The 27,504-nt window shown below is 37.5% G+C and overlaps 1 protein-coding gene across 3 annotated transcripts in view; it reads left to right on the plus strand.

Moving 5' to 3' along the window:
- The window catches only part of ARHGAP24 (Rho GTPase activating protein 24), a 625,449-nt gene that overhangs the window by 377,508 nt on the left and 220,437 nt on the right, over positions 1 to 27,504 (plus strand). The window contains exon 1 of one of the 3 annotated variants that reach the window (XM_006867736.1): positions 10,012 to 10,097. The exons of the other annotated variants lie outside the window; for them this stretch is intronic. The gene's annotated coding sequence lies outside the window, so the exon portion shown is untranslated. Of the gene's footprint in view, positions 1 to 10,011; positions 10,098 to 27,504 lie in introns of those variants that run through there. 3 annotated transcript variants of the gene reach the window in all.

The raw sequence follows: 27,504 nt of genomic DNA on the forward strand, positions 1-27,504 counted from the left end.
AACTGATTTTGTGAATGATTCAAGCTGACCTTGTGGTACAGTGCTTATCCTACAATGCTATACCACTATGGCTATACTAAATATAAAAACAAAATTGATAACAGAAAACTGCAGGTGAAGAACTATAGATAAATAACTTGTTTTGTTGTAAAATTAGAAGCCCTGGTAGCATAGTGGATTACAATTTGGGCTCATTACCAAAAGGACAGCAGTTGGAATCCACCAGCTACTCTGTGGGAAAAAGGTGTGGCTTTCTGTTCCCATAAAACCCTATATAGGGTCACTATGTATTGGACCTGACTCTATGACATATAACCACCAACCACCAATTGTAAAATATTTAAATATAAAACATAAACTTGTCCTAATAGTAAATTCCTAAAATTTGAACAGATGACCTACTGTGACTATTTCCTTAGAATAGATGAAACTAAGATACTTGTCTTTTTTCATAGTAGAATCTAATACATAAAGCAAATTTTTACCACTATTTTATTGTTTCATGAATTAGGAATTTTTCAATTATATTTTTTTTATCAGCCAAGGTGAAATGTAGCAGAGTGATTGGTTCATTGCATAAAAATCAAGTTTACATTTTCTCTAACATTATTTGGTGCTGTAGGATAAGCACTAAACTGCTACCCACAGGTTGGGTGGTTCAAACCCATCAGCTGCTCCTCAGAAACCCTAATCAAGGTTGCTATGAGTTGGAACCAACTCAATGGCACTTAACGCACACCCAAAATCGTTATTCAGCTTCCAGAAATATCTCTGGAGCTCTAACACTAACCTAGTTGTAGAGCAGAAACAATCTAACCATATAGATTTGTTTATTAAGTTGCTGTCAGTAAGAAGATATACGTAAAGTATTTATTTTTGTAAGAGAATTTATTGTAAATTGTTGTTTTGAAAATACCATATTTTTATATTAATTAGTCCTCAGCTTAATAATTCTTTAGAGTATAGTGAAGTACTAATTTTATTTGTGTGCAGTTGAAACTCACCAGCCACTCCTTGGAAACCCTATACAGGGTCTCTGTGAGTTGGAATAGACTCGACAGCACTTAACAACAACTAAACCCTATTCAAGGAAGTCGTGTTGTGGTGCTGTAGGATAAGCACTGAACCATAAGATTGGTTTGAAACACAATGTCAGCAGTTCAAACCCACCAGCCACTTCTTGGAAATTCTTTACAAGGCCACTATGAGTCGGAACCGACTCAGTGGTACTTAACTACAGCAACAGTACCTACCTAAGGAACAAAACTCATTCCTTTGGAAATATATCTCTGTTCAGCTAATAAAGTTTTCCTCCGTATCAATATGTTAGAAAATTTAGGAAAACATATTGTTGACTCTGCGGATTAATGCGCTGGACTGCAAAGTCAGTTTGAACCACAAGGTTGACGTGCAAGCTCACCAGCCGCTCGTCGGAAACCCTATTCAGGGTCGTTATGAGTAGGAAATGATTCGATGGCGCTTAACAACAATGTCTTTACTGGAGTCTTCATGTGGCCCTGTAGAATAAGCACCAGACTGCTAACTCGACGGTACTTGACACACACGTCTTAACTACTGAAAAGAAAAATGCTCAGTTTATGTTCCTCAAATATTATTTGTTTTGTTTTTCTCAGGAAACATTCAAACAAACCATACAAGGCCAGCGAATATAATTTAAGCTGAGTCCACAAATATTCTGCCTGGACACAAAACCATTTGTGCTCCTGACTTCAGTTCCAAAGGAATGCACATTGAGGACCCAAGACTACCCTTGATTTAATTGGTTTGTTTTCTTTTAATTCTGAATTTTCAACCAGGAAGCACCTGGCTGTGCCAGAAAGATATATGGAATACAGGCAAAATGCAAGAAAGACCAAAGAGCATCAGCAATACATTCCCACCCCTAACTGTCTTGCTTGCCTCCCAAGCAAATGTATGTTACCATATTAGCATGAAATACATGCTAAAATCAAGATCATGTTTTAAAAGATAATTATGTATTTATTGTCAGTTCATCACTTTCCTTCAAGAAATGAACAATTAATCTAAAGCTATGAATATATATTTATGGTTGTATATCATGATACTTATAATTGTATTGTATCCATTCTTTATAGTTGTTTGTACACATACACAGGCATAAATACATACATGATTTCCCATTTTTCCTTTCGATTTTCTAAAAGTCAATGAAGTCATATACGTTTTCCTTATAATACTGAAGTATCTAATATTGTCTAATGTGCACCCATAAATATTTTCAATACACATGGTAAGAGTGATAATAACAAGTCTGAGCACTGTAATTTTCCACTTGAATGATTATAAGTACAGTAAATGAGTTTTGCCAAGAAATACATTTTTTAAATCATCCTGGTATTGCACTGTAGGATCAGCACTGGTCTGCAAACCACAAGGTTGGCAGATCAAAACCACCAGCAACTCCTTGGAAACCCTATGCAAGGTCACTATGAATCAGAACCAACTCAATGGCACTTAACAACAACCAGCAACATCATAAACAAGAATTATTGTCTTTTTTTTTTTTTTTTACATTGTAGTAATTATCATTGCAGAATATTTAGAAAATGCAAAAATGATTAAGAAGAAAATGAAATTTCTTATCATCTTACTAACAGTGAGCCCCCCAAAATCAAGCTGATTCTAACTCATAGTGCAATTATATGGTAGAGTAGAATAGCCCCCATAGGATTTTCAAGGCTAAAATCTTTATGCAGCACACTGCCACATGTTTCTCCCCTGTAGTATCTGGTGGGTTCCAACTGCCGACCTTCCATTTCGCAGCTGAGCACTTTAATCACTGTACCAATAGGGCTACTAATTAACAAACTATTAATCTTTAATGTGTATCTCCCAGTTTTTTCAGTGTTGTTGCTATTAAGTGCCATTGGGTTGATTCCGACTTATAGATAACCTGTATAGTGTTTCTGAGGTTTTAAATCTTGACGGGAACACAAAGCCTCAGCATTCCCCCACTCAGTGCGTTGCTAGGGTTTGGAAAGCTATCTTGTGATTAAGCAGCCCAATGTGTAATCCTCTCCACTTCCAGAGCACCATGCACTTTCAAATATTCATTACAAAATTTAGAACACATTACACTCACTATTTTTTAAGTGTTTTATTATCAAAAAACATCTCCAAAACCTTGACAACATATTCATCTAAATTTCAATCATTATAATACCATGGCAATTTATTTAACAACTGGCAGGGCAGCAATACTGATGCTTTTGAAAGTTTTCTTTTCAAGGATCCATGTGTTAGGAAACAGGAACATTCATGATGGCTGTGTGTGTGGCAAAGGCTTCCTGAAAGATTCCTTAACACATGGCTCTGACGGAACAGCAGTTGAAGCTGTAATCACCTTGTTCAGACAGCCAAGCCACTGAGAGCTCTTCCTGTGACTCATCTGGCTATAATGTCTTGTCATGCCTTGAGGTGGTGACAATTATACAGCAAGTCTATATTTTTACAAAGATGTATTTCAAATATGTCTAGTGATTGCTGAAACTACAACCTAAAAATAGCTTTTAATGCTCAGGAATTCCTTCTCCTCTATGCATAAAGAGATAATCATTCATTTGTTTTTTTCTTTCTTTCTTCATACTCATAAGCATTTCTTTTCCTAAAATCACTTAAATGTGTTTAGGAAAGCTTCATACTCAACAAAATTTAAACAAAACTAGGACAATGGTTCTTTACAACTTGGGGGTAGAAACATTATTGATAACTTTTCTTTTCGCGTTAAGGAAAAGGTTAATGCACTGGACTGCAAGGTTGGTTTGAACCACATGGTCAGCGGTTCAAACCCACCAGCACCTCCTCGGAAACCCTATACAGGGTCACTATGAGTCAGAACTGACTCAAAGGCCCTTAATAACAATAATAAAACAAACTTAAGTCTGAAAACACAGTAAATTGTAACTTCTCATTAAGTTTTCAATTTCCTGGTTTTTGCTATATAGTATATTGCCTATAGTAGGTTAAGAAACTTCACATATACATTGTTGTTGTTGTTGTTGTGGTTGTTAAGGACCATTGAGTAGGTTTCAATTCATAGTGACCTTGTACAGTGTTTTTAAGGAGTGGCTGGTAGATTTGAATCACCAACTTTATGTTTCAAACCAAACCTATGGTCAAATACTTATCCTCCAATGCCACACCAGGATGAGGAGCCTTCTAAAGGTACATGGAAAAATAGAAGTTTTCCATGAACTTTTTAAGCTCTCTTGTATGTCTAAAAAAAGTCAACTTAAATAGGTGGGAGTGCTAAATATTTATATCAATTTCATCTAACTTAATTTCAATGTTTCAACAGCATTTTCTCTCTATTGCTAATAGGTGTTCTAATTAGGAATGGCTTCTAAGGCCTGAGAAAAGGAACCAAATGGAAGGGAGTGGAAAACAACAAATTATTACAAAAAGACTTTCCTCGGTTTATGAACTAGGAACCGCTTCATTCGTATCTCCTATGAACCCAGTTCCCCTTTAAGTGGAAAGGTTGTAAGAGTTTGAAGCTAGTGTAAAGGAAACATCATAATTGTCTTGAAAGCTAGCAAGACCCAAATGGGAAACCAACACAACTCATTTACTTTCTTAACAAATTACAAATGTTGACCAATACTTCCAAATGCTTTCTTCTTCATACATTCAAACTTCAATGCAAGTTTCCTTTTAAATACATGATTCTTAAATTGGTATCTCAAAATTCAAGAAAGGAAATGGAGGCTTTCACAACCAGGAGAGCTCTTATTTGTTGTGTTTGAAAAGCAAAATACCTCAGTGGAACAGCATAATAAATGCAAGAGAGTGCCAAAAATCTGTTTCTCCATTTTATTATTTCTTTGTTATTCCATTTCATCTTAATAAAAGCTCACTGCAATCATTTCTGGATTTTTTAAAAATAATTCTGACAGTGGTTGTTTCTTCCTCCCTCAGAAATAAAGTTGGTTTGTGAGTGAGCTATAGTAACTGTTCAGTTTGACATGGTACATGTAACTATAGGTCGACAGTTCAAATTTACCAGCTGCTCCTTGGAAACCCTGTACAGGGCCGCTATGAGTAGGAACGGACTTGACGGCACTTAATAGCAACAACAACGTAGCCTTCATAATAGATTGTTGTTGTTGTTGTTAGCTGCTATAGTTAGCCCCATTTGTGCAGAGTAAAATTGCACATTAGGGCTTTGTTACTGTAATCTTTATGGACGCAGATCACCTGATCTTTCTTCCATGGAGCTGCTGAATGAATTGAAACTACCCATCTTTGGGTTGGCAGCTGAATACAAACTACTGGCACCACTTAAGCTTCTTCATAATAAATTAATGTCTTTTTTTATTTGATGTTTCATTATATAGATATGATAGCGTTAGAAAAGGTGGGTCGTAGGAGTCCTGGTGTGGTGCTGCGGGTTAATGAGCTAGACTGCAAGGTTGGTTTGAACTGCAAGGTTGGAAGTTCAAGCTCACCAGCCACTCCTTGGAAACCCTATATAGGGTCATTGTGAGTCAGAACCTACTGGACGGCACTTAACAGCAACAACAACAGTGAGCTTCACAATGAATCATCTAAACCAAACTTGGTATGAAATGAACATTGAGTAGCTGAAGACTTCTTTTATGCAGATTCTTGCTGTTAAGCATTGTTGTTGTTAAGTGCCATTAACTTAACTCTGACTCAAAGCAACTCTATTCAAAACAGAATGGAACATTGCTCAGTCCTGAGCCATCCTCACAGTTGTTCTGTGTGAGTCTATTGTTACATTCACTGTGTCAATCTGTCTCTTTGGGGGGTCTTCCTGCTTTTCCACTAACCATCCACTTTACCAAGTATGTGATGATGGCCTTTTCCAGGAACCGGTGTCTTTTGATAATGTGTCCAAAGTATGACAAATTTGTCCAAAATATGATAAAGTTTCGCCATTCCTCACTTATCAGGAAAATTCTGGTTGTACTTCTTCCAAGATATTTGTTTGTTTTGTCAGTCTATGGTACTTTCAATATATTTTGCCAACACCATAATTCAAACGCATCATTTCTTCTGTGTTCCTTGTCCAGCTTTCATTTGCATATGAGGCGATTGAAAATCCCATAGCTTAGGTCAGGTGCATGTTAGTCTTCAAAGTGACGTCTTCGCTCTTTAACAAATGTAGCCAATGAAATACATCTTTTGATTTCTTGACTGCTGCTTCCATAAGACTTGATGGTGGATCTAAGTAAAATGAAATCCTTGACAATTTCAATCTTTTCTCTCTTTATCATTATATTGTTGATTGGTCCAGTTATAAGGATTTTTGTTTGCACTAATCCATATTGAAAGCTTCATCTACTGATTCTTCAAGTCATTGACCTTCATCTATTGATGCTTCAAGTCCTCTTTGCTTCCAGGAAGCAAGATTCTGCCATATGCATATTCTCACAGGTTGTTAATGAGTCTTCCTCCTGGTCCTAATGCTGTATTCTTCTTAGTATAGCCCAACTTTTTGATTATTTGCTCTGAATTCCAGCTGAATAAGTACGGTGAGAGAATAGAACCCTAATGCAAACCTTTCCTGATTCTAAACCACACAATGTCTACATGTTCTGTTCTATATACAGGTGCTATAAGAACACAATTAAAAGTTCTGAAGTTCCCACTCTTTGCAATGTTATCCATAGTTTATTATGATCCACACAGTCAAATACCTTTGCTTAGTCAATAAAACACAGGTAGACATTCTCTGCTTTCAGCCATCTGAATGTCAACAATGATATCCCTCATTCCACGTACTCTTCTGAATCCAGCTTAAATTTCTGGCAGCTTCCTGCTGATGCAGTGCTGCAATGGTTCTTAAATTATCTTCAGCAAAAATTTTACTTATGTGTTAAGGATACTAATAAGGTTTGGGGTTGTTATTGTTGTTCCCATCCAGAATTCAACTTCAATAGCTTTAAGCTAAAAAGTACCTATGCTTATTACTCATTTCTTCCACTATTTATGTGGATTTATTTGTCAATTTTGTCAGTGGCCCTCTTATAGTTCTTTCTTAAAAAATAATATTTTAAACTTACTGATTTGGGCTGCATGCCTTTTACATTTCTGAGGCTAGATTTGGAGAGGATGAGAAAGCTGGTGTTTGAAGGGATTTTGGATGGTGCACTTGGCAGATGGACATTTTCAAAGAAAGGCAAGGTATAATCAGCCAGTGGCATACTCAAAAAAGATTGAAAAAGTCTGGAAAAGTGGGCTTGGAGGCAGGAGCAACTTACCTTACTTTGAAGATTTGGTATGAACTGAACTTCTGGCTTGTGGATACAATTTAATGATTTCTTCGGCAGATGGGAATGACATAAAGAAACAGAAGGGCAGAAACATATTACTACGTGTGGCTACAATTGAGATTCAGCCTCTAACTTTAAGATAAAATTGGTAGAAAGTATCTGCCACTTTATTACCATCTTCAGGCCCAGAGGTCTGAAGTATGACTCGTCTGCTATTCTCCAAACTGAAGTTGAAAACAATGTTATGTTGCTACATTTAAGTTTGACAGAGGGACTTTTCTTATGGGCATTCCCTGAGTTTGTAATTTAAGCAAAGTAAAACAGAAAAAAAAAAAATACAATCAGGTTGTATTTTGAAGAGCAAATGGCATTCTATTATAGAGAAGGACCTTTAAACTAACTTCAGTTTGAAGACAGGCAGGATGAAATGAAAAGAATGATAAGCATGGATTGACAAGAATGAATCTTCTACATCTTGAAACAACTTAATTGGCTTAAACATATATAGGCATATGTGTGTGTTTCTAAAAGTCTCTATAGTCTTTATAAAAGTTATTTTGCCTAATAAATTGTCCTCAAGTTTTCTTGATAATTTTCATTCCTGATTTCCCTTCCCCCACTATATGAAAACCAAACTTCACTCTCTTTGTGTCTCTGAGCAAAGTTATAAGTTAACTAATTTTCCCCCAGAGTATGGACTCCAGCCAACACAGACCTGATTGGAATTCTAACTCCACCACTCACTTGTAACTGCATATAGGTTAATTATTCTCATCCACGAAATGGGAATAAGAACAACTAGCTCATAAAGTTATTAACTGAGGATTAGCTGAGATAATTGTTATAAAGTTCCTAGCCTTATATGTTTTATAAGACAGCTGCTCTCATTGGTAGTTTCTTTCCACCTGTTTTTCTCTTTCTCCCTCCCACAGCCCAACCTCTAAAATAATGCACACATAACTGTAGGAACACTAGCACGATGCCCAGATGCATTTGTTACTGAATTAACTCAGCAATGAACTTGGCATTCCATCTCCAAACTTTCCCCTTCATTAATGCCCGTCGATAGCTCCCTTGAACATGCCAGTAAACTCACAAACTATCAAACCAGCCCCAATCACGTGAGTGTTCTGTCAGCATTTCAGCTGGTTTGGTTCTGCCTCAAAGACCAGACAGTGCTCATGTTGCTCACAACTAACCAACTCTGGCCATGTGGTCCCTGCCATAAAGATCCACCACGTGGAGGAAGGCAGTTCAATAAAATTTGAGACCCTATTTATAGCCCACTCAAAGCAAATATGTTCCTGTGAAATCCTAAGAGTTCTCCTTGAGAACACAGACGGAAACTGGTACTAACCAGGGAAATTGAAGGAACACCAATATTATAAAAGCATTTTCCGTAGCACTCTACAATTTGCAAAGCACTTTCTCAAACACACTGTCCTATTTCTTTCTTACACCAACATAAGGTAGATAAAGTCAACACTACTAAGAAATAAATACCAATGTATACTTTTGATATATACCAGTGGGTTTCAAAAAGTGTGTAGGAAAATTTCATTATCTTTTAATTACATTTCTTGAGGAACTTTTTGAAAACTCCTCTGAGGAGATTAGATAATTTGCTCAACTTAAAGGCTGGTAAACAGTGATGGTTGGGATGAGGGGGAAGGGAAGTGGCTCAATGAAAAGAATCATATCCTGTTAAAGAAATTAATCTAAACGTCAGTAAACATTCATGTACCTTAAAAAAAATACACAAAGCACTCGCAAATGTAAACAATATGAGAATTATAAACCTATAAGGAAACATGTTTATATGTATTTATAATATATACCTATACTCGATGGCACTTAACAACAACAACAACAATAAGGCGATTACACTTTATATAAAAATTGCCTTCTTAAAGACCTCTCAAAATGAAAATGAACATAAGTCAAGACCAATCTTGATTAAAAAATGGTAGGAATTTTTATCAAAGATATTAATTCATTCTCCCAGTCAGTTCTGAACTATTTGTTTAAAATGGGGATTTTGCATAATTCCACTATGCACACAGATTGTAAGTATTAATTAGTATGGCCCAGTTTATGGACCAGAAATAATTTTTCTCTTGGAAAAATGATTTTAGATATTTTAATTTTCTAAAACTAACTTGCTCTATAAATTTTTACCCAAAAAAATTGAAAAACAAAACAAATGAAAGAAAAAACAAAGGATAAAAACCTCTTCTTTAAGCCTTTTTGACTTGAGAAGGCTTTCTGGACAATTAGAATAGCTACACTGAAGTCTGTGTGTGAGATACACATACAGTGGGGAGAGGGAGAGAGAGTCAGAGACAGGAGTTCTTTAGTGTGCGCTCCTGGGTTAGCAGATTGGCCACATGCCATTTTGGGATTTCAGATTTATGCCTTCTCTGACCTCCTATTGTCCCAGCTCTGATTTATGGAGTCCAGAAGCTCTTGAAAAGCAAGCAAGGTCCCTGGAATTTAAGTCTTTCCTTGACAGTGTTCCTCTTCCCAATATACTCCCCACACCCCCCTCCGCCTATGCTCACCTTGTGGTGACCTTGCAGGTCTCAGCATTTTTACCTGAGCTCATTGCTGGAAGCCCACTAGTGCTGGGGAGAGAGTCGGTGGTTTCCATTCCTGGCTGATGGAGTCATGGGAGAAACCACTGCAAACAGAGTAGCACCCGAATCAGACTCGAATGAGCTTTAAGAAGCTCAGGACAGAGCAGCTGTTCTGCCGACCAGCCAGCAAGTACAGGCTGCATTTGTCACTGACCACCACCGAAGTGTGTGTTTGTGCAAGGTGAAAGCTGGTGTTTTCGTGTCAATTTGGAAACAAACTGCCAGGTATTGCTGTTGGTTCTGTTTAATCATTTGGGTTTCTTTGTGTATTGCCACAATGTCAGGACCTAGACGGTGTGTGCTTTTGTTTATACCTTGTTTTCTGTCAGGATCCGTTCAGCCCTCCACTGTGTCAATACAGTGGCAACAGATTGGACATGTGCGGTTCCTTCAAGCTGAAATGTGGTCATTAGAGTGCATTTTTTGGATTCTCTCATTTATTGCTGCTGCCAAATGACATAGCCGTTCCATATACTGAATTCCATTGTTGAACTGAAGGCACATGAAAACAGTTTTAGATGTAAATTTGAATTGTTTTTTGTTAAATCCTTGTTATACTATATAGTCTTTCCTCTGCCCACATTGTAGTGGTTGAAACTTTAGAGAGAGTGCCTTGAAGTCTGATCTGAAGATAAAAGTAATCTGGAAGTTCTTTCTGTGTTTGTGTTTGCCAAAACAAAAACTTCTACTCAGTCATTTAAAAAAAAATGTGTGTGTGTGGTGGGCGTGCGTGTGTGTGATTTAAGAAACTCTGAGAACAATAAGGATACCAAATGCTAGTTTGCTTTCTTTTTACATGCTTCAAAATGTCTCAACCAACATATAAAGCTCTTCTACTGGCATATTTAAGCTTTATAGTACAGCATTCTTGTACATAAGAACAATGCAATTACTTGGTACACTTGTGAAAGTGTGTACTCATCCTGAATACAATAGGAATCCAAAGCATTATTCTTTGGTAAGAACACTCACTTTAATCCTGCACCAGTATTGTATATAGGCTGCTTAACTGAACCTACAGAAAAGACAGAGGAGATACATCATGTTGTATATAAGTAAATACACGGGTGTTGTTTAGAAATATTAGAAAAACAATATTCTAAGGAAGGGGAAATTTGGTATTCTATAGACAGGTTGAGAATAAGTTTGTTTTTTTTTTTAACTGTTAAATTGGAAATGCGGGAAAAGAGAATATATTGAAATGAGAGATCACCATACTCATACTGAAAAGTACTTCAACTGTCCTAATTTTAGGGGTAAAAACAGAATAGTAGCAGGGTTGTGGAAATTCAAAATCAGTAGAAATGAAACCAAGGGAAAATTCTTTAAAATCATCTTGTCAACTTGTGGAATGATGTGCCTTAATTTAGTTGCATTCTATTGCTGAGATTAATCAAATACAAATAAAAATAAAAAGTGTATTTTAACAATTTTATATAAAATTGGTCTCCATTTGAATAGGCTATGTTGTTGTTGTGAAGTGCCGTCGAGTCTGTTCCGACCCATAGTGACCCTGTATAGGATTTCCGAGGAGTAGCTGGTAAGCTTGAACTGCCAACCTTGCAGTTCAAACGGCTTTGCAGTCTGGCTCATTAACCCACAGCACCATGCAGGACTCCCTGAATAGGCTATGAAAACTGTTAAAAGTATGATTCGTTATTAATATGCAATGAATATTAAATTTATTCAAAACATTAGCAAATAGCATATAGTATCAAAATCACTTGTCCTACTTTTGAATTATATCTGTTCAGAAGATATTAATACTCAAAACTGGAATGCCAAGTGTTGTATGTACCTGTAGATTATTAAGAGCCTCATACCCTCTTGCCTTTACTCTCTGTCTATGAGTGCTGGAATAGTGATCAGAAACAACTAAATTAACCATTGTCATGTTTCCCATATGAGTTGAGATCTAACAGCAGTAGTTGCGTTTGATAGATGTGGAACCTGAGAGGGACAATTGGCCCTTGTGTATTGCAGCCTGTAGTGTATTGACTTTTTTGCTACCATGATGTAAAGTTGGCAACTTTTTCAAAAGGTGTTAATGTGTGGCGCTGTGGGTTAATGGGCCAGACTGCAAAGCCATTTGAACTGCAAGGTCAGTGGTTCAAGCTCACCAGCTGCTCCTTGGAAATCCTATACAGTGTCACTATAGGTCAGAACCGACTCAACGGCACTTCCCAACAACGTTACCAGAATGAAAAAGTTGTGATGGAGGTCCTCTAATATTATTGTTTAGAAAATGTAAGACTATATGCATCACTATGATTATTATAATCCAGTATGTTTAAATGTAGTGTCTATGCATACCCATGCACAAATTCTAAGAAGAAGGAATCAAAACTTGGCCACTTACTGAACCATAGTTGGTGTCAACAGCTAAGAGAAGCCTTGAATAGTATCTGTGTTTATTCTTTAGATAACTAGCTTACTGCAACATGCAAAGAGGTTTAAAAGGCTTAGAGATTACTGATACTGGCCTCAAAGTACATACCAGTCTGTTCAAACACATTTCCCTCCATTCAGTTAAGCATTCCTAGTTAAGAAAAAAGATTAGTCTTTAGTTATATATTTGGTAAATATCTTTAATTTATAAAAAATTAAATACTTTAACACATTTATGTTCTCTCTCCATCTCTTCCTTCTTTCATCTATATTATTTTATTCTAGACTTTGAACTTCCTATTAAGCCCTTAATTTACTGAGACTTCTTTCCTTTTACCTATACTCAGTCTTTTCATTATAGGCAAGAAAACAATTATGATTTATGCACTCGAACTGGGGGAAAATCCATCTCTTTAGTGATAAAAAAAGATCACATCTCTTTGAGAAGGAAAATGGGGTACTAAATGAAGGCTGGTGTGGTGTTATTGGATAAGCACTAGACTGCTAACCACAAGGCTGGAGGTTCAAATCCACCAGCTACTCCTTAGAAACCCTATAAAGTGTTGCTGTGAGTTGGAATGGACTCCACAGCATTTAACAAAACACAAAGGTTGGAAAAAATGATAGTGGCTTGTGTGCTTAGCATTTCAATTGTTCGTGCATTCTTAATGATCTAGTGTGTAGATAGATGTGGAAACCCACATCAATAGTTTTTAATATGGGATAAAGCACTGGACTGCAAGGTCAGTTTGAATCACAAGGTTATTGGTTCAAACTTACAAGCCACTTCTTGGAAGCCCTATAAAGAGTTACTATGAATTGGAACCAACTCTATGGCACTTAACAACTGGCATAGTTAACACCTCACAAAGAATCTTAGTACATTGAGATTAAATAGAATACATAGTATATGTTGTTTTTAGGTGCCATCAAATCGGCTCCGACTCATACCAACCCTATACACAACAGGAAAAAATCCTCATAATGGTTGTTATGTCTGAGCCCATGGTTACAGTCACTGTGTCAATCCATCTAGGGGGCAGAGGGGTGGGGAGGGTGAGGGACTTCCTGTTTTGTACTGACCTTTAACTTTACCAAGAATGATGCTATTTTCCAAGAACTGGTCCTTTCTGATAGCATGTCCAAAGTACCTAAGAGGAAGTCTTGTCATCTTTGCACTTAAGGAGCATTCTGGCAGTAATTCTTCCAAGACAGATTTATTTGTTCTTCTGGAAATCTGTGGGACTTTCAATATTCTTTCCAACACCATACTTCAAATGCATCAGTTCTTCTCAAGTCTTCTTTATATATTGTCCAACTTTGACACGCATATGAGGTGATAGAAAATATCTTGACTTGGGACAGACAGGCACATTTTAGTCCTCACTGTGACATCTTTATTCCTTAACACTTTAAAAAGGTATTTTGCAGCAGATTTTCCCAATGCAATGTGTAATTTGATTTGTTGACTTCTGCTGTCTTAAGTGTTGATTGTAGAGCAAAGTAAAATGACATCCTTGACAGTTTCAATCTTATCTCCATTTAACATGTTGTTGGTTATTAGTCCAGTTGTAAGGAGTTTTACTTGTTGGTAATTTATGTGTTGTAAATTCATACACTCACTCATCTCTGCCAAGAAATTTGGAATATAACTATCTAGCCGACAGATTGGAAGAGATCCTTATTTGTGCCCATTCCAAAGAGAGGGGACCCAACAGAATGCGGAAATCATCGGACAATCTCTTTGATATCTCAAGTGAGTGAAGTTTTGCTAAAAGTAATACAGAAACAGCTACAATCATACATTGACAGAGAACTTCCAGAGATTCAAGCTGGATTCAGAAGAGGCCATGGAATGAGAGATATCATTGCTGATGCCCGATAGATCTTGGCTGAAAGCAGAGAATATCAGAAAGATGTTTACCTGTGCTTTATTGACTACACAAAGGCTGTCGATTGTGTGGATCATGACAAACTATGGACAATATTATGAACTATGAGTGTTCCAGAACACTTAATTGTACTCATGAGGAATCTGTACGTGGACCAAGAAGCAGTTGTTCGAACAGAGCATGGAAACACTGAATGTTTTAAAATTGGGAAAGGTGTGCAACAAGATTGTATTCTTTCACCATACATATTCACCCTGTATGCTGAGCAAATAATCCGAGAATCTGAGTTCTATGAAGAAAAATATGGCATCAGGATTGGAGGAAGACTCATTAACAACCTGCGATATGCAGATGATACAACCTTGCTTTCTGAAAGTGAAGAAGACTTAAAACATTTACTGATGAAGATCAAAGAGCACAGCCTTCTGTATGGATTACATCTCAATGTCAAGAAAACAAAAGTTCTCACCACTGGACCAATAAACAACATTCTTATCAATGGAGAAAAGATTGAAGTTGTCAAGGACTTCATTCTTCTAGGATCAACTCTCAACACTCATGGAAGCAGCAGTCAAGAGATCAGACGACGTATTGCATTAGGCAAATCTGCTGCACAGGAACTTTTTAAAGTGTTGAAGGGCAAAGATGTCAGCTTGAGGACTAAGGTGCGCCTGACCCAAGCCATGGTATTTTCAATAACCTCATATGGATGAGAAAGATGGACAGTGAATAAGGAAGATCGTAGAAGAATTGATGCCTTTGAATTATGGAGTTGGAGGAGAATATTGAAAGTGCCATGGGCTGCCAAAAAGCCAATAGATCTGTTTTGGGAAAAGTGCAGCCAGAGTGCTCCTTAGAGACCAAGAGGGGCAAACTTCGTCTCTCATACTTTGGACATATTCTCAGGAGGGAACAGTCGCTGGAGAAGGATATCATGCTTGGTAAGATGGAGGGACAAAGAAAAAGAGGAAGACCCCTAACGAGATGGATTGGCCAGATGGCATCATTGATGGACTCAAGTGTGGCAGTGGTAGTGAGGTTGGCCCGGAATCAGACATTGTTTCATTCTGCTGTGCATGGGGTCGCTATGAGTTGGTTCTGACTCAATGGCACCTAACAACAACAACAAATTCATACTGAAGGCTGTTTTATTTGATCTACATCAGCAAGTACTTTGCTTTCAGTAAGCAAGTTTGTGCTATCTACGTATCACAGGTTGTTATTAAGTCTTCCTCCACGCCTGATGCTACATTCTTCTTCATGTAGTCTAGTTTCTCAGATTATTTTCTCAGCACAAATATTTAATAAGTATGGTAAAAAAGATACAATCCTGATGCATACTTTTCCTGATTATAAATCTTGCAATATCCCCTCTTTCTGTTCAAACGACTGCCTCTTGGTCTATGTATAAGTCTGACCTGAGTATAATTAAGTGTTCTGGAATTCCCATTCTTTGCAATGTTATCTATAGTTTGTTATGATTCCACAACTGAATGTCTTTGCATTGTTAATAAAACACAGGTACATACCTTTCTGGTATTCTCGGCTTTCAGTCAAGATCCATCTGATGTCAGTAATGCCTTCCCTCATTCCTCATCTTCTTCTGAATCTGACTTGAATTTCTAGCAGTGCCCTGTTGAGGTACTGCTGCATCAGTTTTTTGAATTATCTTTAGTAAAATTTTACTTGCATGTGATACTGATGATAGTGTTTGATGATTTCTGTATTTTGTTGGGTCACTTTTCTCTGGAATGAGCACAAATTTGGATCTTGTACAGTTGGTTGACTGGAAATGTATAGAGTGACTTAAAGTAGTATCAGTATTTTGGGTCTCTTCACCAAAGCTATTAAATTCTAATTGACTGACTATCTTCTCTCAATGGATTCAGCTAAAGGAATGGGCATTGACACAACTTTAGACTCTTATAAAAATCTGTCAAATAGGCATGGGTTATTCGGTGAGAAGAAACATAAGACAGAGTATGTGATTTGGCGATATCTTAGAGACCATACACTCAGAGACCACAAAATCCTAACAATCACTGGACTTTTTAGGGGCCCACTGGACGGCGAGGATGTGCCACTGGAGTAGGGGCAGATGTCAGCAGGGAAGTCCACATTGGAAACAGGGATTATAAACATTTTCTGCAAGTCTGCTCATTTAACGTGAATCCAGTGTTTGTTCTAAGAAAAGGGAGTATGTAAGGTCCAGATACTAGAAGATGGGCCCAGATAGTGGCTACCTAGTGTCCCCACTGGAGGCATCCATCAAACAAATTTATCTCAAATGCATACTTCTCACAACTAATAAAATTCTTCTTGTTTAAACATTTAAATTATTTCTTCTACAGCAGAATTCAAACCTGATTTCAGCATCTACATATGTCCCCATTAATGCCCACCCAGAGTCCTGGAATGGTGCCATAGAATAAACACTCGCCCACAAGGCCGGTTTGAACTGCAAGGTTGGCAGTTAAAACTCACCAGTTGCTCCTCAGAAACCCTGTACAGGCTTGCTGTGAGTTAAAACTGACTTGAAGGCACTTAACAACAACAAAGCCCACTCACCGTAAACTATACATTAAAAAAAGAAAATTAAACTAATTTAAAATGTCATGAACAATTCCTATCCATATAAATTCAAATGAACACAATCACTACTTGCAAATATTTCTAATGACCAAGGAACTGTCATGGTGAAATTATTGTAAAGTTTATTGAATTTTAAGAGAATTTCCAAGAAGACTGCTGTAACATGACAAAATCAATAAGAAAGGATTGTTGTATGCTCTCTACTGATAGACTATTTTAGGATCAGCATGCTTTGGATATTTTGATAATAAAGTACAAAACAAACTGGAACCCGTTCTTCTTGCAACTCTTATTCTTTTTGAAGAATGGAGTTTCACTTGACTGATAGATAACTCTTATCAGAACATGCCAATGTGGTAAGAGGGATGGTTTTGTAGCTTTAAAGAAATGCTTTCTTTTCTTTCTGTGTGTATGTAAGAACTAACTCGTGCAAACAGGAATAGATTGTACTTAGTATCATTTTGTGTGGTGCCAAGTATGGTGCTTACCTAGCTAGTCCAAAATAGGTAACAGTCTTTTGTCACTCTCTCTCTCTCTTCCGCCCTTTCTCTCTCTCTCCCCTTCTCTCCTTCTTTTCTTTTTTCCTCATTGGTTTGCTTTTACTTTATAAATTGTTTACATCAGTACATTTTAAGCAATTGCTGTTATTGTGTGCCCTGGAGTCAATTCTGACACATCGCTACCTTGTATAGGGTTTCCAAGGAATGTCTGGTGGTTTTGAACCACTGATCTAGTGTTTAGCAGCCCATTGCTTATGCTTATTCTTCAATGCCACACAGAACTCCATGTACTATGGTGGAGGTGGTGGTGGTTGTTTGCCACTCAGAGTGACCCTGCATAGGGTTTCCAAGGATGTAAATCTTTATGGGGGCAGAAAGCATCATCATTCTCCCACGGAGCACCTGATAGTTTTGAACTGCGGACCTTTAGGTTAGCAGCCTGACTAGTAATCACTACACTACCAGAGCTCCTTATGTCACATATAGCTGTATATGATTTCACTGAGTTTTGTAATAAATCCTTCCACATCAGGGTTCTGGGCAAATCCATAATCAGGTAGGATTTTTAAAAAGAACTTTAAAGTTTCTGGTTTAGCAATCACCTTTGAGTGGAATCATGTTCTGGTACACAGCAGTTACTCAATAAATAATTGCTAAATGAATAAATAAATTAGTCAATCAAAATTATTGACAGAATTCTTTCCAGGTATCCTAACAAACTTCTACGTTGAGGTTTCCAGCCTAATTTTCATATTAACAAAATTTGGAAAAGAGGATTTAAGTATTTTGATTATTTTGTTGCAACAGAAGCTGAGTCTCTTGTCACTTAAGAGAATCCATGACCAGCCATGCCTTCTAAGCAAACATAAAATGTGTCAAGGGACATGCATGGATTGAATAGCAATTCAATATTCTGCTGAACTAGCAAAACCAGCATTTACAACATCCATATTTCCAGAGTCAGCAGCAAAGTACAGCGGAATCAGAGGACCTTTAAATAGCTTAATAGAATAATTGATGTATAGAATTTTTTTTTAATTCACATCTGCTGAAAAATAGTATAGATTCAAAGAAAATATAGAATACAGAAATTTGGTATGTTTTGTTAATTTGCTTTTTTTTTTTTTCTTTTTGTTATGTCTTCCTTTAATTGTTTTAGCACTTAAGGTAGGAGAAAGCACACATGCTCTATTACAGTGGAATGTATTTCCCTTGATATGGTGCTGTAGAATAAACACTGGACTGCTAACCACTGAGTTGATGATTCAGATCTACCAGCCACTCTTCAGAAATGCAACTACAAATTGGAATTGACTGGACAGCAATTAACAACACCATCTAAACGTCAATTCTAGTTATTAGAATTTCCCAAAGGGAAATCCTGTGTAATAAATATGGAACTTACTTCACAACAGTCGGAGAAGCATAAATGATTCAGCATGTTAATTTGCATGGGAGTGGATGCTTTGCCCAAGATGTCAGTAAGGTGCAAGGGTAGAAATGTCATCCTGCGGCTTTAGAACTCTGTTGGCATGGTGGCAATGATGGCACATACCCTAACAGAAGGAAGATGTCAAAAGAGCTTCTGACCCCATTCTTTCTCTGTACCATGTGCCGCTATCTCCTATATCTTTCAGGCTCCCAAGCACCTGAGGTGAAAGAAAGCAAAGAAAGTAAAAATGTAACTCACTGTTTTTAATCATAAAGATGATGTTTATGTTTTATGCTGGGCTAGACAATGTTAAGTGCCTTTGAGTTGGTTCTGATCCATAGCAACCCTGTATAGGGTTTCCAAGGAGAGGCTGGTGACTTTGAATTGCCAACCATGAGGCTCAAACCAACTTTGCAGTCTAGCGCATTAACCCACAGCACCACACCAGGACTCCGGGCTAGATAGTAATTAGGAAAAGAATGGTAGACTAATTTTTTAAATGATAACTTTCCTAATTCCTACATTTGAAACGTGATGGAGGCCTCCCAAGACTCACCACTGTCACTGACATCTGCAGGTGTCTGGTTGTATTTTTGGTTGGTGCAGCAGTGGGGTAAGACACAGTCTGCTTGCACCAGTTTTTCTGAGTTCTTATCTGACTGGACTGAACTGATTCCAGAAGCCCTCCAAGGGCGTTGGCTTGGTGGAGAGCTGGAGAGCTTCCGCTGGAAAGTTATACTTTACAGTATGTGGAGTCTTTCTTCTTTTCACTTCCTGTTCCTGTAGCTTATTTCTTTCTCCTGGCATCCCTCCCTTCTCGTATTGTCTCATACTGTCCTCTGACCCAGATGAAAGAAACACTTATGTCATTCACACTAGTTTTCTCGGACTGGCAGGCTGTTTGGAGCAAAGTACAGTGTTTCTAGCAGCAGACTTAGGCGAATCCATGGAACTGCAAAAGTCTGCGGGCATTGAAAAATCACAGAGAAATACCTAGTTATAGCTGGAATATCTACTTTGTGGGTTTGTGTAAGCTCAGAAACCCAAAAGTGTTTTAAACTAGACTGCAAAGTTGGTTTGAGCCTCACAATCACCTCTTTTTTGGTTTATTTTTAATTGAAACTTGGAAGGTATAACCTGCTTCCTAAAACAGTTGTGATGAATTTAGTCAAAGTGCTGAGAAAGAAACCTAAATGTATCTATGCTAAAAAAAAAACAAAAGTGAGGCATAGGATAAGCATTGGTCTGCTAACCACAGGGTCACCAGTTCAAACCCACCAGCTGCTCCATGGGAGAAAAATGAGGCTGCCGGGTCCTGTAAAGATATGCAGTCTCAGAAACCCTCTATACAGGGTTACTGTGAGTCAGACCCAACTAGATAGCAATGGGCTTCTTTATTTAAAGTTCACCAAAAGTCATAGGAAGGCAATTGTAATTATTGGGAACAATTTGAATTAACTAAGAACATAGACAATAGGGTCAACTGAACCCATGTGGAAATTCATGTTCAAGATGTACTTCTATGACTTTGGGAGAGTTGACTAACTTGCATCACTAATATTAGCATAAACCAACTTTTAGAAGGATAAATGATTATAGGTAGATATATATGTAGACATAGTTATAGATGGATTTACCCAATGTAGAAGTAATAGATAGTAAATGATGATATTTTAGCAAATGGTGGTGGTAGTATGCTGTGAAATTGGTTCCAACCCATAGCAACCCTGTGTAGGGTTTCCAAGGCTGTAAATCTTTATGGGAGCAGAAAGTCCCATCTTTCTCCCATGGAATGGTAGATAGTTTCGAACTTCTAACATTGAGGTTAGCAGCCCAACTTGTAACCACTATGCTGCCAGAGGTTTGAGTACCATAGTTTTGTGGAAGAATGAGTGTTTTCTAGATAAGGCAGAAGGATAAATCTGGAGAAAAGTATGAGATCATGATGGGGCAAGGGAGATAATGAGAAATGTTGTTAAGTACTGTTGAAACAGTTCTCATTCATAGCGAGCCTGTTTAGGGTTTCCGAGGAGCAGCTCATGGGTCTGAACCACTAACCTTGTAGTTAGCAGTCCAGTGCTTGTCCTACAGTGGCACACAAGGATAAATCTAACAATCAAACAATGAAGATCAGATTATTATTGCATGCAGCCTCCCTCCATAGGATTTAGAACAATACCTTACACTAGCAGGTGCTCATTTATATTTGATGAATGATTGGGTAAAGAAAAGAATCTGGTAGTAAACAGTAGTGGCCGAAAGAACAGGATGAATGCATAAGACTACTCAAAATTGCCTTCAACATATCTTATATACACCGTGTTTGTTAGAGTTAACTAAAATATTATCACTCCTCCCCATCTCCACCCCCCAAAACAGAAACAACATACTAAGGACACATGTGTTGATTGTCCAGGTTTTCTTTATTACAATCAGAAAGTCAATGTAACAGGAAACCAGTGTTCTTTGAATATGCCAAATTCTAGAGAAAAAAGACTGCGAAGTCAGCATGATTCCTGGCAGAAAACAAAGGGAAACACCAGAGCCCAAACCGGAAAGACCATCATCTTAAAGAAATGTCAAGATGGAATAAACGCCTTCACTAAGGCTTTTTGGCGTTATTTTAGGCACAAATCTTCATCATCCTTTGATTCCAGTATGTTTATTTTCCCAGGCCTTGGCCATACACTGCTAGTAACTTCCGCTATTTATTATTAAAAACCAAACAGTCTTCCGCTTTTCCAAATTCTAAACACCCCCTAAAGAGTGACTTGATCCCCAGTCGAGAACCACTGGAAGTATAAAAAATAGAAGGAACTATTCATTCTTGACTTTGATGGATCTGATAAGCACAATTTTTACTCTTCTCAAGTGAATACAAAGGTCTACGATGCCTTGTCTTTCTTGTTTTGTTTTGTTTTTAGGAATTGTGTTTGAATCATGTTTGGTGTAAGGCTGTGCATGTTGCTGCTGTTATGTGCTGTCGAGTTGAGACTGTATATCTTTGCAAGAACAGAAATGTTCATCTTTCTCCCATGGAGGGGCTGGTGGGTTCCTAGTACCAACCTTGTGTCTTGCAGTTCAGTGCTTATCCTATAGATGAACCACACTCCCAGGCTGATGTGTAGGGACAATTATTGCTGAGATGAGGTTCCTGATTCTGTTCTATTGTCCCACATAAGAGTCTAATGAGGATATGTTTTTCTCTGCTTATATTCTTTACACATTTAATGACTTTTGTAATGTGATCAGTAGCAAACAAACTTGTTTTCATTGTACAATGATGCTTTGAAGCTAAAGACAAATTCTAGGACTGCTAATAAACTGTAAAGAAGGTAAAGAGATCTAATTTAGTTGTGTTTTTCAGACAAAGAAAGTTGTGGATAAATGTTGGTATATTAACCAATCTGTGGGAAACAGGAGACTTTCTGCTTCTGCAAAGATTTGCATCCTTGGAATGCAAAGATTTGTTATGAGCTGAAACTAACTAGACAGCATTTAACAACAATAGCAATTTGACAGTCAGTATTGGTGATCTGTGACAAAAGGTGTTGTAAACAACAGTAGTTGTTTTTATAGAATTATTAAGGGACACTTCATGTTTTTAGTTATGCTTGACATTCTGAAAGAAATTATACACTTTATATTACAGTATTTGAAAATTTGGAAATTCACAAAAATCTCAAGATGTTTCTTGAGGGTGTCAAAAGTCAAGTTTGTTGGTATTTATGGGTATTGCAAGGAATGGGTATTCCAGAACACTTAATAGTGCTTATTTGGAACTTGTATGTAAACCAAGAGACAGTTGTTCGAACAGAACCAAGGGGATAGTGAATAATTTAAAATCAGGAAAGGTATGTGACAGGGTTGTATCCTTTCACCATACTTATTCCATCTTTATACTGAGGAAATAATCTGATAGGCTGGATTATATAAAAAAACAATGTGGAATCAGGATTGGAGGAAGACTCATTTAACAACCTGGGATATGCAGATGACACAACCTTACTTGCAGAAAGCAAAGAGGATTTAAAATACTTATTGATAAAGATCAAAGATTACAGCCTTCAGTATGGTTTGCAACTCAAAGTAAAGAAAAGAAAAATCCTCACAACTGGAACAATAAATAACATCATGATAAAAGGAGAAAAAATTTAAGTTAAGATTTCATTTTGCAAAGACTTCATTTTGCTCAGATCTGTGATCAACACTCATGGAAGCAGTAGCCAAGAAATCACATGATGTATTGCATTAGCCACCTGACCCAACCCATGGTGTTTTCAATAGCATTGTATGCATATGAAAGTTGAACAATGAATAAGGAAGTTTGGAGAAGAATTAATGTATTTGAATTATGGTGTTAGTGAAGAATATTGAAAATACCATTGACTGCCAAAAGAACAAGCAAATCTGTCTTGGAAGAAATACAATCAGAATGCTCCTCAGAAGAAAGGATGGTGAGACTTCTTATCTCTTTCTTTGGACTTGTTGTCAGAGGGATAAGTCCCTGGAGAAGGACATCGTGTTTGGAAAAGTGGAGGGACAGGGAAGAAGAGGAAGACCCTCAACAAGATGGATCAACACAGTGGCTACAACAGCAGACTCAAATGTGTAACAATTGTGAGGATGACGTAGGACCAGGCAGTGTTTAGTTCTTTTGTGCAGAGGGTCGCTATAGGTCAGAACCAATTTGACAACACCTAACACCAGCTGCTCCTTGGAAACCCTATACAGGGTCACTATGGGTCGGAAACGAATCCACAGCACTTAACAAGAACAACAACATCAACAAGAAGAAGAGATACTTGACCAGTTAATTTAACCGTTTTATTATCAATACCTTCAGTGACAGTAGGCTCAACATAAGATTTAGTGTTAGGTAATCCTGAGGAACATTACCTACACTTTTGTGTCACCTTTTCTGTGTATGGAAGGTTGCTTTTACACAGTACTCTATTTAGTGACTCACTTAAATTTTATTTGTGTCTACCAGAGGAAAGGAGGGAAAAAAAGGTTACGAATCGGGCTGCAAACCTTAAAGTCAGCAGTTTGTAACTACCAACCGCTCCACGGGAGAAAGATGAGGCTTTCTGCTCCTGTAAAGATTTACAGCCTTGGAAACCCTGTACAGGATTGCTATGGGTCGGAACCAACTCAACGGCACATAACAACATACATGTTAGTTCTGGAGATATGATAATAATTACAGAAACTAGGATAATTCAGAGTGCAGGACTGGCTGTTTTAACTTCCTTTTACAAAGATAAGTCAAAAATGATCCACACTCTGGCTGTAGAATTGAATCAACTTTTAGAAAAGACAAATAGATCCTTTTTCAACATACTCTCTTTGCTTTTCAATACCCTTAACCTATCTGTCAACAAGCTTTTATATCCCCTTATTAAGAAATGTTTTAGGCTGAGCTGCAAGCCACAAATGCATTGCTATCTTCACTTCTTCATCAGAAGTGAATCATCATCCTTGAAGGGCTGCTTTTGGAGGACCAAACAGGTGAAAGTGTGATGAGCAAGATCAGGACTATAGGGAGGATGCTTTAACACCTCAAAACAAAGTTTCTGCAGAGTGTCAACAGCGTGGGCAGAGGTGTGGTGACATGCATTGTCATGTAAGATCACAAAGTCCTTGGATAGCAGTTCTCTGTGTTTAAACTGAAATTTAAGCTTCAGTTCTTCAGTAAGCATCTCACTGTAATGAACACTGTTGATTACTGAATGTCTTTCCTGATAGTGTTGCAATACTGGCCTTTGAGAATCCCAGCAAACTGTAAGCATCAATTTTCCAGCTGATGGTTGACTTTTGAACGTTTTCTTGGCCAGTGATTGTTGTTCTTGTTAAGTGTCGTCAAGTTGAATCTGACCCATAGCAACCCTGCATAGGGTTTCCAAGGAGCAGCTGGTAAGCTTGAACCAACGACCTTGCAGTTCAAATGACTTTGCAGTCTGACTCATTAGACAACAGACAACAGCGCTACACCAGGACTCCAGTGATTAAGGATGTTCTATTCCATACTCTGCCATTTACTCTAAGGCTCATAGTAATGAGTCCATGTCTTGTCACAAGTTAAAAAAAAAAAAGTTTAAGAAACTTATACCGTTCTTCAAGTATCAGTCCAAATTTTGTTTGCAGATGTCCACATGCTTTTGTTTACACCTTTCCGTGAGTTGTTTCGGTATCCATTCGCACAAACTTTTCACAACGCAACTCTATCATGGATTATTTCATTGGCAAAACCATGGCTGATTTGCTAATGATTTGCCACATAATCCACTGTCACTCGTTTATCTGACAGAATCATTTCATGTGCATGCTTAGTGTAGTCATCAGGCGAGGATGTGGACGGTGTTTTTAATATAATTGGAGTGTGGATAATTTTTGACTCACCCTCATAATTCAAAGTGTGACCAATGGATCAACAGCAGTAGTCTTACCCCAGAACTAAATGTTGTAGTTAGTTAATTTCTGTCCATTTCGCAACCTAATAAATAGTAGAAGGAAATGGTGTCTATTCTGCACTGTCTTCGTGGATCAATTCTGTTGAAAACTTATGACCAGCAAGAAAACAGTTAGGAGTACAGAATTGCAAGCCCCAACCTAGACCAATGGGATGGAATCTGCATTGTTACCAAAATCCCCAGCTGTTTCATTGGTTCACTCATGTTTGAGAAGAGTTGTTCTAGTTTATAGAGAACAAGTCCCAATCTAAAATGTCAACAAAAGAAAGAAAAGAAATAGTACCTATTTTCAGGAAATTCATTAGTAAATGTACATAGCTAATATGTGCCATTATTCTAATTCAGCAATTATATATTTGTTTATAAAGATAATATTGATCTTTGAAGGTAATTTCATGAGTTATGTTTCAGTGATCTTTTTTCATTATTCACTTTAGTGTAAATTATTCCTCTGGAAGGAACTCAAAAGGTCATCCTACCTAGAGGTATCTTTAATTCTTTTTCCTACATTTGTATTAATTATGCAAACTGTTTCTTTTCAGATGACCTGATCTATAATTTGAGTTGACCCAGCTAACTGACTCATACCTTTAATTCTGCAATAAAGCTCATAGATACCAAAAAAAAAAAGAAAAAAAAAATCCCCTTCAAATGGAAAAAAGGCATTATGTTTACAGCATCATTTTTTAAGTGATTGAAAACATATGGTGAACTCTTGGTTCTCTCCTTTCTGCCTTTCCTGTCCCATGGCCTTTGTGCTTTTCTAAAAATGTAATTTGACCAAGAATTGAATGGTAGAGTCTGTCTTGCATAATAACAAGTGGAAATAAAAATGTTTAAAAACTTTAAAATGAAAGAGATAGAATTAAACTTTGTCCTGGAGTCAGCTTGAGCAAATACTCAAGAGTAACTCATGGGAGTGGGGAGTTGAGGTGGCACATAGCTGTCCAGGACTGTGTAACATTGCTAACTAAAATGTAACATTACATTTTCTGAATATATTTCATATTCAGATACCCTCAGGTGAGGCAAAATAAAGGAATCCTCAGCATCATTTTAAATGTAAACAAAATGGCTTCTGTCAGCTTTATGAATAGTATACTTTTGTATCCTGTTTTAGTTGAAGGAAAGATTTCACTAGAACCAAGCAAAGATAAGAAATAAACGACAAAAAAACTAGTGCTATAGTCCTGATGTGGCACAGTGGGCTAAAGCACTGGACCTCAAGGTCAGTTTGAACCATAAGGTCAGCTGTTCAAACTCACCAACCACCCCTTGGAAACCCCATGCAGGGTCGCTATGAGTTCGTAACAGCTCAGCAGCACTTAACAACAACAACAGCCTAGTGAAAGACACCATCAAAATGCTTCTTAGAAGCAAAGATAACTAGACTTTAGATCTCTTACAAGGGACACGTCATCAAGAAATACCAGTTGCTAATAAAGAAAACCATGGTTGCTAAAATGGAGGGTCAGTGAATGAGGAAAAACTTCAAGGATGTGGACTGACATAATAGGTCAAATAATGCACTCAAGCACAGTAATAATCATGAGAATGACACATGACTGGGCAGTGTTTCATTTTATTATACATAGGGTCACTGTGGGAGTTCTGGTATGGCCTTGTCAGCTAAGAACAGTTGGCGCTAGGCCTTGTTTTGACTGATAGTATTGAGCTTCTCCATCATCTCTTCCCACATATGTAGTCAATTTGATTCCAGTGTATTCCAACTGGTAAGGTCCCATAGGATAAGCACTGGACTGCTCACCATAAGGTTGTCAGTTCAGGCACACCAACCACTCCTCAGAAACGGGTTTCTATGGGTCAGCACCAACTTGATGACACTCAACAATAGCAAAAGAGTCTCCATAAATCATAAAAAATGATAATAATATAATAATAATAGTTAATACATAAATCCACTATTTGTCTGTCGTTGTCATACTGTAGAACCTTGTATGTTGCTGTGATGCTGGTGTATTAAATACCAGCAAGATCATCCATGGTGGGCAGACTTCAGTTGCACTTCCACTCCAAGACAAACTAAAAAGGAGAGACTTCTGAAGGGTTAGCCATTGAAAACCTTATAAATAGAAGCTAGAAGTTGTCCTATATAATGCTGGATGATGACAAATCTGTCTTGGAAGAAGTATAGTCAGAATGCGTCTTAGAAATGAAAATGGCAAGACTTCATCTCTGGTACTTTGTACATGTTGTCACCAACCCCTAGAGAAGGGCATCATGCTTGGTAAAATGGAGGGTCAGCGATAAAGAAGACCTTCCCTCAGTGAGATGGAATGACACAATGGCC

This window comes from Chrysochloris asiatica, unplaced genomic scaffold, assembly GCF_000296735.1.
Source record: "Chrysochloris asiatica unplaced genomic scaffold, ChrAsi1.0 scaffold00109, whole genome shotgun sequence".
Classification (NCBI taxonomy): domain Eukaryota; kingdom Metazoa; phylum Chordata; class Mammalia; order Afrosoricida; family Chrysochloridae; genus Chrysochloris; species Chrysochloris asiatica.